Raw genomic sequence first — 12,170 nt, 5'->3', positions numbered from 1 at the left:
TTACTTAAACCTTTACCTAGGTTTCGACAGATATGACACTCTCCTTGTGCTCATTGTCACCAATCTTTGACGGTTCGCCATTTCCTTACCGAATACGCTTTTTAAAATCACTTACGTTCTAATTTATATTTGCCGTCAGAGTTACTGGCCGTTTTAGCGAACGACTCGCGGGCTGTTGACCGCATTTTACTTTTTATCCGTGCTTACAATATGGCGATGGACATTTAATCTTTAGTTCAGGACCTCCGTTGTCTCTGTGGCATATTTTATAGACCTTTCTCCATGAGAAGCCCCTGCTTTCCTTCTGTCGATTGGGCTGAACGTGTAGTCGCTTTTAACTCATTTTTCGTCTTAGTATTCTACGGTTCTGACATGGGCGCGTATGATCTTAGATGTTTTTGCGCCCTAAAACAAAACAAAGCAAAACAAACAAAACCTGTCACGTATTGCTTGAAAAGAGAAGCGAAGTCATAAGGCTTGGTCAACAATAAAGTTATCCATATAAACACAGCCATATAAAGACAGCCATAAGTGAAACTTCCTGGCAAATTAAAACTGTGTGCCGTACCGAGACTCGAACTCGGGACCTTTGCCTTTCGCGGGCAAGTGCTCAACCAACTGAGCTACCCCTGTCCTCACAACTGTACTTCCGCCAGTACCTCGTCTCCTACTTTCCAAACTTCAGGTTCGCAGGAGAGCTTCTGTGAAGTTTGGAAAGTAGGAGACGAGGTACTGGCGGAAGTAAGGCGGTGAGGACCGGGCGTGAGTCGTGCTTCGGTAGCTCAGATGGTAGAGCACTTGCCCGCGAAAGGCAAAGGTCCGGAGTTCGAGTCTCAGTCCGGCACACAGTTTTAATCTATCAGGAAGTTTCATATCAGCGCACACTCCGCTGCAGAGTGAAAATCTCATTCTGGACACAGCCGTAAGTGTTAGTCAACAGCAAAAATGATCCAACCTTATGGCTATGTCGTTGCATCTATATGGATAATTTTATTGTTTACCAAGTCTTGTGACTTAGTTTCTCTTTTCATGCAATATGTGACACGCGTTATTGCTTGAGGCAGACAGCTTTATATCTGTCGAAACCTAGGTAAAGGTTTTAGTAAATTTTGACGTGCAACTAGTTGGATGTATGACCTCCACTGTATCCTCAGTTCTACAGTTGCTGACTGCTGCCATGCCTAAAATTTCAGAGTTTCAAACATATTTAAAGGAAAGTAGTTCAAATTAGTAACGAAGTCATGGAACCATCTGTTGGTTTTTTTTCTATTTTTAACAATTAAAGGTAACGGCTGGACGACAGTAAAGTGCTGTGATAAACTAAATGCGTTTTTCGGAGGTAAGCTTCCTGTGTAATGAATTATACAGACACTGTCTACGTTTATTTGGATCACCGATTTCGGCCTTTCATACAGATCATCCTCAGATCCAGCGTCTAGTGAAAGAAGAGAAACGGATACAATAGTACACTGCTCATAGTAAGCTGACATGAAAAATTCAGAGGCTGTATACAAATGAATAAAAATTTGAAAAAAGGTCATATGTTTTATGAAACGGTTTGTCTAAAAGTTGGAAATAAAACAGCTAGAGGAGCATCTGACGCGCCTTTGAATGTTGTTCCAAACTATGTACAACACCTGAGATGCTAACACGTTAGTGGCGTAGGGAGAGTACTAACTGAAATTCCACTGCACAAATATATTCTAGTACTCTTTAGAGTTGTAAGATTCCAAGTTAAACATCGAACTTTAAATTCTTAGTATCCATCTTATTTGCTGTACACTGGTTCGAGCGTCAGTCAAAGGCGCGTCAAATGTTTCTCTACTATATTTTATTCCTTTGTTTTAGACAAATCATTTCGCAAAACATGTGACCGTTTTTTATTTTCAACTTTTGTTCAGGAAACATGTAATGCTATAAATTTAAATACGGATTAGTGTTCTATTATTATTAAGAGTTGTAGCTCAAGAGAAAGCAGAGAAGTTTCAATTTATGGTGTGGTTTGATATTTTTTGACATTTGATCTACACAGCTAGCAGCAGCTGTTCGTGAAATATTTCAGTTATCCCTCAGATCATTTACAATTTTTTAATTCTCCTGATTATTTTCACAAATTAAATCTCCTTTTGCAAAACTAGACCTCACAACAATTTGATATCCTGTATTTACCATTTACGACTCTTCCTTTGGCTATGAAAATTCGGACAAAAGTCGACTATGTAATTTCTAGCGAGTCCTGTTTCCGATGCGCTCAAACATTTGAACAAAAATAAAAGTAAAACCCAATGATGGAAATGCCGTGTGGCTAGGGCCTCCTGCCCAGTAGGCCGTTCGCCTGGTGCAAGTCTTTCGAGTTGACGCCACTTCGGCGACTTGCGGGTCGATGGGGATGAAATGATGATGGTAAGGACAACACAACACCCAGTCCTTGAGCGGAGAAAACCTCCGACCCAGCCGGGAATGGAACCCTGGACGTTAGGCATGACATTCCGTCGCGCTGACCACATTTTTGGGAGTTGACCTCATTTTGTTCCTTATTGTTCGTTCTATTTGTTCGGGGCGGACGTCCCACGACGCTTGTTGAAGTTCCTCGTGGGTACATTAACTCAGTTTTTTTATTACAGAGGGCAGCCAACCCTCTGACCGAACACGCTGAGCTACCGTTTCGGCTACCATTCAGCTACCGGGGGCGGATACCTGATGATGCAATCAAACCTAATTATTGGGAAGCGAATCGGAATGAAGATTCATTTAAAACCCAGCTTTGTACTATCGTAATACTTTCTGATCTTTTATTAGATACTGGGTCTGAGGATAGCCCGTAACAAAGGTCGAAACTGCTAATCCAAATAACCGTAAAAGTGACCCAGATTGTGTTTGTTCTTTTTAGGGTTCCGTGCCTGAATCGATGGAAACGGAACCCGTATAGGATCGCTTTGTTGTACGTTTGCCTTGTCTATCTGTCTGCCTGTCCGACTGTTAAAAACCCTTTTTTCAGGTGCGGGTTGACGTATCAAGCTGGAATTTATGTCATGCACTAAGGCCTATGGTCCCTTGGCGCTGTAAAAACTCGAAGCTTATAAGTCAATGCAATCCAAAGAAACGGCCATTTATGTCACATATTTTAATACTCGCACACTTACCCATGAAAACTTATAGGGTATTTCCGCCGACCTACAATCATCATATTTGGCAAGAAGCAAAGTTTCACAGTACAACCTACGGAGAAAGTCTGAAAACTGTAAATATGTTGTTATATAACAGGAAAAAAATCTTTTTGTCATTTGTGATCAGACTGTTTGTCTACTCGTCCGTCTGTTAAGACCCCTTTTTGTCAGCGACGGACAGAAGTACCAAGTTGAAATTTATGTCACATATAAGGTCTATAGTCCTTTGCTGGTATAACAAACGTTAGCTTCTAAGTCAATGCAATCGAAAAGTACCGCCATTTATGTCGCATGTTTTCACACTTGCAAACTCACTCATCCAAAAGTATAAGGTACTTCCTATTGATCTACAATGATGAAGTTTGGCAAGAAATAAAATTTTACAATACAAATAAAACGAAAAAGCTCTAAATCGTTAATTTGTAATTATATCGGACGAAAAAATGTTTCTTTTGTCATTCCTTGTCCGATGTCAAACTTGAAATTAAAAGCAGCCGTAGTTCTGCATTCAAGCTGACTGGGCCGCGATGGTAAAAGACGAACAAATGATTCTATTGCTCATATGACGCGATTGGGAATTTATCAATCATCAGATATCCAGGAGCGATTACTGCAAGTAGATATGGCATTGCATGTTGTTTGTGAAACATTCGCAGGTGCCGGCCGACGTGGCCGAGCGGTTCTAGGCGCTACAGTCTGGAACTGCGCGACCGCTACGGTCGCAGGCTCGAATCCTGCCTCGGGCATGGATGTGTGTGATGTCCTTAGGTTAGTTAGGTTTAAGTAATTCTAAGTTCTAGGGGAGTAATGACCTCAGAAGTTAAGTCCCATGGTGCTCAGAGCCATACGAACCATTTTAAAAAACGGGATTTGTTTCAATTGTTTCATAGTCACATAGTGACAATTGTGCAGCATTAAGAATAAGTTGCGCGGCCTGCCGTAATAGCGTGTAACTTACGTTTTTGAAGCCCTGCACCGTATGAATAAAAAGCTAGCATAGTTTGCTTGTTTTCATTCCTTAACGTCATATGGGATAACTTTAAGGCAAGCTGAAGTTTTCCGAAAAAAAGTGTGTAATACGAAATATTTGTGGTGTGAACTCGAGAATATCCAGCGAAGGCCTCTTCAAAGAAATGGAGATATTGACTACTGATTCCTTCTTCAAAGAAACAGAGGTATTGACGACAGTTTTTCAGTATATTTATTAAAAAACTAGAAAACTCCTCCCGAACAGGACATGAGAGCCCAACGGTATCGACCGGCCGCCGTGTCATCCTCAGTCCACGGCGTCACTGAATGCAGATATGGAGAGGCATGTGGTCAGCACACCGCTCTCACGGCCGTATGTCAGTTTCCGAGACCAGAGCCGCTACTTCTCAGTCAAGTAGCTCCACAGTTTGCCTCACAAGGGCTGAGTGCACCCCGCTTGCCAACAGCGCTCGGCAGACCGGATGGTCACCCATCCAAGTGCTAGTCCAGCCTGACTGCGCTTAACTTCGGTGATCGGACGGGAACCGGTGTTACCACTGCGGCAAGGCCGTTGGCAGTATATTTATACCTTAATCAAATTTATTGTAAATAATGTATAATGTTTTCAAACCACTGGCTCGGTTCATGGAATCATTAATAAAAATATGACCAATCGTTACAGTGATTTAAAGTTACTTCCGTTGTTCAAACCACATTTTTTTCTGTAATTTGCCATCAGCCGTAAGACATTCAACCGCTGTTTAAATTTAATTTAAGAATAGCCTAAAGAGTGTATTTGTGGCCAACTGCTTTTACTCCAAATAAATATGTTAGTAGATCCGAGTGATGTAGGTATATTAACAATAACGTCGAATATCGTGAGTGTTACGTAAAACCTGACTTCTGCAAATCTTCAGCGCATTAAATAAGTATTGTAAATTTATTTTCTCTTTGGTGCTGAGTGGCTACAATAATCTAAGAGATATCATATGCACTTAAGTGAACTGTACACGTACATATTGTGTGAAAACTTTCTTACACATGTGAACACCGCCTATGTTGGCTGTTAACGTGCAATAACCACTCACAGACAGCAGATGGTAGCAGTGGCAGTGAAGGATATACTGGTTGAATCATCCAAAACTTGCACCGCAGACGTTTTGGAAATGGAAAGTGTTGTTGATGCACGGTTTTCACAGACTGGATTGATAGTCGAGGGCTCGTGTTATTAGCCAATCAACAGGTTGTAATAAAATTTATGAAGTGTATTTTTTGTGCAGACAAACACTTTTTCAAATAGAACAATGTCTATTGACATTAACGATAAAATAAGGGTAAATTCAAATGTCAGTAGTGTTTGTTGCAGGACTCTAGTGCGAGTCTTTTACTAGATACCGTATTGCCCAAAGTTTCCACACTGACACTTGTTTGTGCCATTCAATATGAGTAGTAGCTAGGTTATGTTTGCTTACAGTGTGTTCGTATATTCCTCAAGTGCATTGCGACTTGCTAATCAGTTAGTGTGTGACTGTCCAAGCAGTAGGTTGTGAATCGACGACAGAATTTACCAATGTAGCAAAAGCCGACATGCTCATGGTGCATGGAGAGTGTATCTTTCCATCAAGAGCTACGTGCAAACTATTATGAGAATTGTTTAGCTTCTGTACATGGGCATTACGAGAAAATACTTCAGAAGCATCATGTATCTCTTTAGTGATGAAGCCACATTTACCAATCATAGCCTGGTAAACGGCCGAAACGTACACTGTTGATCTGTTGACAAACCCCGTTGGCTTCGTCAAGTGGAACGTCAGCGTCCATGAGGTGTAAACGTGTGGTGTGTGTTAGTGAACCATCAGCTCATAGGCTAGTTTTCATGGACGGAGCACTGAACGCTGACAGATATCGCAGCCTACTAACAGACTATCTTAGGGTTACCAGACGTCCGCATTTACGCGGACATGTCCTCATTTTCGACTTGAAATGTAGCGTCTGCATACATTTTTGCGAATTCTGTTAACGTCCGCATTTTTTGGTTTTGGGAATGAAGATCTTTTGATTTTTGTTTTCATCTCGTATCGTCAACAATTTATGTACTTTTTACTACGCTCATTGAATTGCATCATTTGTTATTAGCTTAAATTCGATCTGTTACATTCACAAAATCGAAAAAATTATGTATCTTTTACCTTCGACCATGGGTAGTATCTATGGTCAAAACATAGCTGTGATTGTCAACGTGCTCTTTGTTGTTGTGTGACACACGTGTTTTAGCGAACTTGTTGATCATCCAGCTGCATCTTTACTTTCCGTATTCGTCTTACTGGGCAAGTTTCGTGAATTTCAAAATATAGCTTATGGCACAGAATTATAGTTAAGTTTTGTAAGTGAAGAATTTTTCATGGTTTAGCTGAACAATACGTATTGATCATTCTTCGTTTAACTTTTGTTTAAGATAATTTCTCATCATGCCAAAGAGGAAGTGTGTATTTACGGATAAACCCCGAGAAAAATATCCGAGCTTTCGTCCTGGAAGAGTTCAGTGGGGAGCAGAATGTATGGTTTGTTGCCCAAGCCCCTGTGTATCTATAGCAAATCACGGCACCAGCGATCTAGAAGTGCACATGAAAACAGAAAAAACATGTGAAGTGTGTTAGAGGTGCAAGTTCATCAGGTAAAGTGATTAATTTTTTTTACAAAACCCTGTGCTGAACTGGACACCAAAGTAAGTGCTGCTGAAGAAACTCATGCATACCATACTGTGTTTCACCACAGCAGTTACAAATCTATGGACTGTACCAGCGGACTGTTGAGAGAAATTTTCCATGACTCGTCCATATCATCAAAAATCTCGCGTGGACGTACCAAAACTTAAGCAATAGTGAATTCAGTCCTAGCACCTCATTCACTAGAATGCATCATGAAAGATCTGGAGTGCATTCCTTTTGTTGGTGTCTCGACAGATGCTATCTACCATGGGAATATTAAAATGATCCCCATTATAGTTCATTACTTTGATCACAGGAATGGAGGACTGCAAATTAAACTTCTAAATATTGAAAGTAGACCAAAAGAAGCTGCAGAAACTATTTCAACATATATCACTGATACGCTTAACAAGTTTAAAATTAAGGACAAATGTGTGGCGTTTGGTGCTGATAATTGCAACAAAATGTTTGGTGGCTTTAAAAGAGGTGATGGAAATAATGTATTTGCTAATCTAAAGAGGGTACTTAACAAGGTAATGGTTGGAGGGGGATGTCCTGCTCATGTTCTTAATAACTGCATTCAGCAAGGAACTGACCTCTTTGAAATTGATTTACGAGGATTAGTAATGAAAATATATAATCATTTTTCGATATACACTGTCCGTGTAGAGTCACTAAAGAAATTTTGTGATTTTGTCAAAATATATAGTACCAACAACTTCTCAGCCATAGCAAGACTCGATGGCTGTCACTATTTCCAGCCATTCAGAGACTTACAGAGATGTTTCCCGCTCTGAAATCCCTTTTCTGTCACAAAACAAACCTCCAACAGTCCTAAAGAATTTTTTTTATCGACACTATCAATGAGCTATATCTATGGCATATCCAGTCTTTAGTTGTCATTTTTCATAATTATATTAGTATCTTAGAAAAGGAAGAAAACTCCCTTATCGATGTCACGAATGTACTGTATTCCCTTCGTGGTGTTCTTCAGCACAGAAAAGATGAAAAATTTATATCTTTGAGTGTGAAAGAAAGATTGTTTCAAAGGAAAATTATGGTTATGCTCTCAAGGTGAAGGATTTTAAGTGCAATGTTGGTACCCTCTATGAAGGATATTTGGAGTACCTGAGTATGTGGATGAAAGCATTTTGTGAATTTTCTTGTTTTAAGTGGCTCGATTTTTCAGATATATCGCGGTCTTACGTGGAAGAATCAATCAAATTTTTGTTGAATAAATATATTAAAATTGACGATGAAAAGTGCTTTGATCAGTTTTCCAGTTTAAAAAAATTCATAGCCACATATGATGGAAAATCAGAACCGGCCCATAAGAAGTGGTGCAAGTATGTTGAGTCGTGTAGCAGTGAGGAACAGTTTAGCGAGTTATTTAAAGTTGCACAATTCTTCTTCGCGTTGCCAGCCCATAATGATTGTGTGGAGAGGTTGTTCTCCTTAATAGAGGCACAGTGGACAAAGGAGAGAAATAGACTCACTATTGATACTGTAAAGGGGATTGTAATGATGAAATTTAATTTTAGAAATTTGAATTGCAAGAACTTTTTTAAATATTTGTGTCAAGAAAAGGAACTTTTTTAAAATATTTGTGTCAAGAAAAGAAACTTTTACAAAAGATTCAGTCAAATGAAAAATACGTTGGTGTGTGAGATGTGGGTAACGTTTTTATTTTTTTTTCTTATGTAATAAATTTAAGAAATAGAAAGTGTCCTCTTTTTTCATCCTAAAATATGGAAGATGTCCTCTTTTTGGCATTCCGAAATCTGTTAACCCTAGACTATCCTCCACGGATAGTAGAAGACGTTCGTCTGCAGACTTGGAGGAACCTTTGGTACGTACATGATGGTTGTTCAGCCCATAATGCACAAGTACTGCAACATGTCTTCAGGAATTGTTTTCAAATCGTTGGATTGGAGACAGAGGACATGTACCTTGGCCGGCTTGTTCCCAGGATTTGACGCCTACAGGTTTTTTTTCTGTGGAGAAAGCTGAAAGGTACTGTCTACAAGGACATACCAACTACACCTGATGCTATACAACGAAGTATTACTGCAGGCTGCCGCGTCGTGTTGCGGCACTTCTGCGTTCTGGCGGGGGCTCTACACGATATTAGGTAGGTGTACCAGTTTCTTTGGCTCTTTAGCGTGTATCTGCATCGGAATCGTGCTACGTTGCGTATCGCGGACATCACTGCTGAAACGTGCAGCGGTCGTTAAATACCAGATTGGAAGCATGCATTGCCGCTGCCTGTGGTCATTTTGAACACAACCTCTGATGGACAATTGTCTCGTTACTGACCGGATCCACATAACTAGAATATGCACTTGTGTTGTTATTTACTGTGTGCTACTACAGGCATTGTACGAGTGTCGGTCTGGGAACTTCTCAAAATACGATATCTCGTAGACAACTCGCACTAGAATCCTACAAGAAACACCACTGACATTCTAATTTACCCTACCTTTAGTCTGTTAATGTCAATAGGTTCAAAATGGCTCTGAGCACTATGGGACTTAACATCTGAGGTCATCAGTCCCCTAGAACTTAGAACTACTTAAACCTAACTAACCTAAGGATATCATACACATCCATGCCCTAGGCAGGATTCGAACCTGCGACCGTAGCAGTCGCGCGGTTTCGGACTGAAGCGCCTAGAACCGTTCCTCCACCACGGCCGGCAATGTCAATAGGCGTTGTTACAATTAAAGAAGTGTATTTTTCACAAAAATACACTTTCTAAGTATTATTAGAATGTGTTAATGGGCTAACTATACGAGTCCCTGGTTACCAATCCATTCTGTGAAAACCGTACATCAATAGCACTTTCCACTATCGCAACATTTGCAGTGCTAGTTTCAGGTGACTCACCCTGAATAAGGGGGAGGGGGGACGGGGGACACAGGGTTAACAGTGCAGTAGTTGTAATACTACGGAGCCATTTATCTGACGTTCAAAGGGGCATGATCGTTGACTTTCGGGCCAAGGGTTCCGAAACGGCTATGTCTGTAAGCTGTTGGCTTGCCGCCGTGGTTTAAGTGTACGGTGTATAGTAAAACTGCGCTGTAAAAAATCGGCGCCGACGTAACTGTGGTGCACCACTAGTAGTTGGTGGTGCGAAATTAAAAAATTCAAGATGGCGGATGGTGAGAAATATAAAAATGCAAAAGGTGGTGACATTAAAATCCGAAGGGAAAAGTGGCAGAAAATTTTTATTCTCTCTTTATTTTCAAAAACGGAGAATTTAAGACGGGGGATCTAGACTTCCTTTTTAAATCATGTTTGGTCAGTTTCTCTTTCTTTTATAAGAGGTGATCAAAAAGTTTCTGATCGAAGGTAGCACGGCATGTCAGTAAGTCAAAATCACCGTGAGCACTGATGTAACCATTCCACCGACGACGCACCAGACTGAAGATACCCGTTTAGTAAAACACTTGTCCTGCTGCTTGAAGTAGTTCGTAACTGGCTGCTGCACATCCGACGGAGGCCTTTAATAAGGGGCCGAAGGCGTGGTAATTTTATGGAAGAATATCAGGACTATAGGGCTGTGCTCGAATGTCTCCTACTTAAGTTGGCGTAACTTCTGCGTTACGACATTTGTGATATGGGGACGTGCGTTATCAAGAAGCAGCAGATCTCTTGTCGCAGTTTCCCCGGGCGCGGTTTTCGACATACATGCTGCCCCATACACATTTTTCGTTCTCCGGTGAACGTCTGCCGGTGTATGTCCGTCGGCAGCCAAGAAATGTCGGTCCTGTTTGGATGCATTTAGTAATAACGTCGCCATAGTTCACGTTTCCGCATTTACCACACACATGTCGGAAAGACACGAAAGCCACATTGATCTTTTGCCTACATTTCGGTGCCAAAGAAACTGGTACAGGCATGCGTATTCAAATACAGACAGATGTAAATAGGCAGAATACGGCCTGCCTGCGGCGGCAACGCCTATATAAGACAACAAATGTCTGCCGCAGTTGTTAGATCGGTTACTGCTGCTACAATGGCAGGTTATCAAGATATAAGTAAGTTTGAACGTTGTGTTATAGTCGTCGCACGAGCGATGGGACACAGTATCTCCGAGGTAGTGGTGAAGCGAGGATTTTCTCGTACGATCATTTTACGAGTGTAGCGTGAATATCAGGAATCCGGTAAAACATCAAATCTCCGACATCGTTGCAGCCGGAAAAAGATCCTGCAAAAACGGGACCAATGCCGACTGAAGAGAATCGTTCAACGTGACAGAAATGCAATCCTTCCCCAAATTGCTGCAGATTTCAATGCTAGGCCATCAACAAGTGTCAGGGTGCGAACGATTCAACTAAACATAATCGATATGAGCTTTCGGAGTAGAGGGCCCACTCGTGTACCCTCGATCGCTGCACAACACAAAAGCTTTACACCTTGCCTGGTCCCGTCAACACCGACAAAGGACTATTGATAACTGGAAACATGTTGCCTGGTCGGACGAGTCTCGTTTCAAATTGTATCGAGCGGATGGATGTGTGCGGGTATGGAGACAACCTCATGAATCCACGGACCTTGCATGTCAGCAGATGGGTGCTCAAGACGGTGGAGGCTCTGTAATGGTGTGGGGCGTGATGTGGGACCCCTGATACATCTAGATACGACTCTGACAGGTGATACGTACGTAAGCATACTGTATGGTCAACTGCGTCCATTCATGTCCATTATGCATTCCGACGGATTTGGATAATTCCAGCAGGACAATGCAGCACCCCAGACGTCCAGAATTACTACAGAGTGGCTCCAGGGACACTGGTCTGAGTTTAAACACTTCCGCTGGCTACTAAACCTCCAGACATGAACATTAGTGACCATATCTGGGATGCCTTACAACGTGCTGTTCAGAAGAGATCTCCACCTCCTCGTACTCTTACGGATTTATGGACAGTTCTGCTGTATTCATGGTGTCAGTTCCCTCCAGCACTACTTCAGACATTAGTCGAGTCAATGCCACGTCGTGTTGCGGCACTTCTGCGTTCTGGCGGGGGCTCTACACGATATTAGGCAGGTGTACCAGTTTCTTTGGCTCTTTAGTGTGTATCTGCATCGGAATTGTGCTACGTTGCGTATGCGCTGCAGGGAACGCACTCAAACAGAAACTTTTCGATCGCTTCTTATAGCTATGTTGTGCGAATTTTTGCAGAACATATTTTAAATAGATTTTAGTGTAATTTGATAGCCAATAATGGAAAATTTAGTTTGTAAACGTTTTAGAAAGCCTTGGCACCATTGATGCGACCAATTTATTTTGCAGCCTTTATTGAAATTTGTGAACGTTGCCTCT

At 41.4% G+C, this 12,170-nt stretch overlaps 1 protein-coding gene and 1 pseudogene across 1 annotated transcript in view; one reads left to right on the top strand and one right to left on the bottom strand.

The window, feature by feature from the left end:
- LOC126145946 (uncharacterized) overlaps positions 1–12,170 on the top strand; it is a 131,143-nt gene that overhangs the window by 3,576 nt on the left and 115,397 nt on the right. The gene's annotated exons all lie outside the window — the stretch shown is intronic.
- On the bottom strand, positions 4,595–4,712 carry LOC126163249 (5S ribosomal RNA; annotated as a pseudogene).

Source organism: Schistocerca cancellata, chromosome 2 (genome assembly GCF_023864275.1).
Source record: "Schistocerca cancellata isolate TAMUIC-IGC-003103 chromosome 2, iqSchCanc2.1, whole genome shotgun sequence".
In the NCBI taxonomy this organism is placed as follows: Eukaryota; Metazoa; Arthropoda; class Insecta; order Orthoptera; family Acrididae; genus Schistocerca; species Schistocerca cancellata.
This window is presented reverse-complemented; position numbering and strand designations above follow the sequence as displayed.